We start from the raw sequence: 3369 nt of genomic DNA on the forward strand, positions 1-3369 counted from the left end.
CTTACTTAATCCATAATTTTTTCCTTTTCTAAAGTGCGGGGAAAATGGTGCCCTCTACTTATACTTCTAACTAAAGGCGAACTATAGGTATTGCAAGCAAACAAAGCGCCTCGTCTGTAACATCCCACACCACCTACGGGAGTGGATCCTGTAAGCCTTATATGTATATTCCCATCTCTACTTAGCACAAGGCTTTTTGGGAGCTCACTGGCTTCCGGTTCCATAGGAACTTCGAAGTTAAGCGAGTTCGTGCAAGAGTAATCTCATATTGGGTGACCCACTGGGAAATTCTCATGTGAGTTCTCAGAAACAAAACCGTGAGGGCGTGGTCAGGGCCCAGAGTGGACAATATCGTGCTACGGCGGAGTTGAGCCGGTGATATGGTGGGGGCCCGAGCCGGGATATAACAATTTGGTATCAAAGCTAATCCTTGGGCGAATATGTGCCGACGAGGACGTCGGGCCCCTAAGGGGGGTGGATTGTAACATCCCACATTGCCCATGGAAGTGGATCTTGTAAGCCTTATATATATATATATATATATATATTCCCATTTTTACCTATCACGAGGTTTTTTGGGAGCTCACTGGCTTTGGGTTCCATCAGAACTTCGAAGTTAAGCGAGTTCGCATGAGAGCAATCCCATGATAGGTAACCCACTGGGAAGTTCTCGTGTGAGTTCCCAGAAACAAAATTGTGAGGGCATGGTCCGAAGCGGACAATATCGTGCTACAGCGGAGTCGAGTCCGGGATGTGGTGAGGGCCCTGTTTAGGTTAAAACTTAAACTTTGGGCTTAAGAGGGAGATGACCCAAAAGGAGGAGAGAAGCCCGAAGCCCAGCCGAATCCCAGGAGGCAGATGAGGCATTTTTCTGACTAGGTACAGGCCATGTGAACCACTTGCTCACCTACCCAAAGACCAAGTGGTATAGACCAGCCAGCTCATCAGCCCAAAAGCACTTTATAGTGGCAGTACAAGTAAATAGCTGATGAGTCACTATCCTTCAAACTGCATTCGGGCAAGATTACTGCTACAGGAGGCCAAGCGTGTCTATAAAAGAAGAAAGAGAAATCAGAGATGAGGACACTCAATCAAACAAACAAATACAAGCACAAACTCTGCTCAAAACCAGATTTGCCTTCAAACGAAGCTGTAGTCAGCGCAAGCCTTCATCCCTTTTGGGATAAACCCTTACCAAAAGCCTTTGTAATAGCTCTGCTACCTTGTCCTAAGCTTGCTGTAGTATCGATTTCTTTCTGTAAACTCATCTCCCTACCCCCTTTCTAAAAGCTCTCAAACCCCTTGATAAACCACAAAGATAGGAAGTTGCAAGACGATCAGCCTTGCCCAACAAGGTTAAACTTTGCCCGACCCTCTTTGTTTTTATCTTTTCATTCATTAGCCTAGCAATATGTTGTATACTTCCAGTTGTATTCAAGTTATTTCTAGTAAGATGACTATTAAAAGACTCTCTCAGGTCTTGAATCCGATTTGAATATGTCTTCACAGTTCAAACCAGATCTAAGTTCTAAACTCTCGGGCATGTAAGTTTGATCATTTAAAAGTCCTTGGCCTCAAGGCATAAAAAAGAACCTTATGTGGACTTAACCCATCCACGACAAGCTTTGATAACAAGAAGTCCGAAGTTACTTGGGGCGCAAGTAATCGATCTATTTCTTAGTTTTATTTCTATTATATTATGATTATGGTAGAACGTTTGAGTATAGAAGGAATTATGATGGGAAGCCTCAAGGCCTATATCTAAAGCCCTACAAAGGCACCTATTTGGGTTCATTCTGCTCTGCGGGCTCGGATAATCAGAAGTATAATGGTTATAGCACTTCTGCAAACAATAAAACAGACATCATATAATCGGGTACTGGGTTAGTTCTTGATTGGAAGCCTCAAGGCCTACACCTAAGGCCTCACAAAGGCACCTGTCATAACCAACATGGCCTCTCGAGTATATGTGCAACTAAAACTCAACATCCATTTTACATTTGCCATGCTAAAGATGGCAGTGGCATGCCTGAGCACTTAAAAGTTAATCTTGATTGTGAGCCTCAAGGCCTACACCTAAGGCCCCATAAAGGCACATTTCAAAGTTAACTTTGCCCTTCTCTTTCAGCCTTGCCCGACAAGCTCGCCAGTGAAGTAGAAGCCTGACAGAAAGCATCAACCGGCGCCAACCTCTCGGGAAGCTGTGTGCTCATCGGCTAGGAGACATTCCCGATGAAAATTCTAGCCACGAACATAGTTTTGGCATGCCCGGTGGGATCTTAATTGTTTTGATCTCGCATGTCCAGAAAGAAAAGCCATAAACTTTACAGAAAGAATACGAAGGATGGTTCTTCTCAACCTTTGCTACAAATGGCAGATCAATCAGGAAATCCTTTTTCCCTATCAGGACAGGTGGTCCCGGAAAGCCCATATTCATCCGGAAAGTCGGAAGGAAGAGGAACTAATGAGGAATTACAGGCTACTATGATACAAGTATTAAGAAGTATGGAAAAAATCTCTTTGGAAACCAAGGAGGAAGTTAGTAGACTGTGTACCTTAACAGGGAATCTATAGAGAAGGTTAGATCTGGAGTTTTCCACTCCAAAAGGTGCTCAGGGAAGTGGGGTGAGTCATGTTACCATCAGAAGTGAACCAATTATTCCCCTATTTCCACTGTTAGAAGAAGAAAAGGATAGGGGAAAGAAGAAAGTAGTTCTTGAAGGAAGTCAACCCGTGATAGAACCAGTCCTGGAGAAAGAATTTCCTAGCTTCCCATTATTATCATTTAATAATAGGAAGCAAAGCGAGCAAGAAAGGACAAAGTATGGGATGCCCATAACAACAGGTGAGTTCAGCAGAAAAGAAAGTTCCACTACTTCGGATAAACCCCTTCCTTATAGGCCACCCCCGTTGGCTCATAAGGGAGGAGGAACCAACTGGAGGAGGCCTGAATCAAAGAAAGAAGCATTCACAGGCAATGACTGAAGCCCGAAGAACGAGTCTGCCCTTCTCTTCCAGAATAATAATACAGCTACTCAACAACTGAGGGATGAGTTGGCTGAATTAAGGAGGGTAATGGCTCAAAATGCTCAACCACGGGCTCGCCCAGTGTTTAGGGTTATCTATCAAAAGCCTTATCCTAAATACATTGATGAGCAAAATCCATTTCCTCTCCACTTCAAGATGCTCACATTCCCAACGTTCACAGGTGAAGATAGCAGTGTGTCCTCCAGATACCACATTTTCAAATTCTCCAATCATTGTGTGGCATATAAAGACAACCCAAACTACGAGTTAAGGTTGTTTGGGAATTCATTGGCGGGGCTAGCATCTCAGTGGTATTCTCTATTACCCCCTAACTCTATTGCC

The sequence above is a fragment of the Malus sylvestris genome, chromosome 16 (assembly GCF_916048215.2).
Source record: "Malus sylvestris chromosome 16, drMalSylv7.2, whole genome shotgun sequence".
In the NCBI taxonomy this organism is placed as follows: domain Eukaryota; kingdom Viridiplantae; phylum Streptophyta; class Magnoliopsida; order Rosales; family Rosaceae; genus Malus; species Malus sylvestris.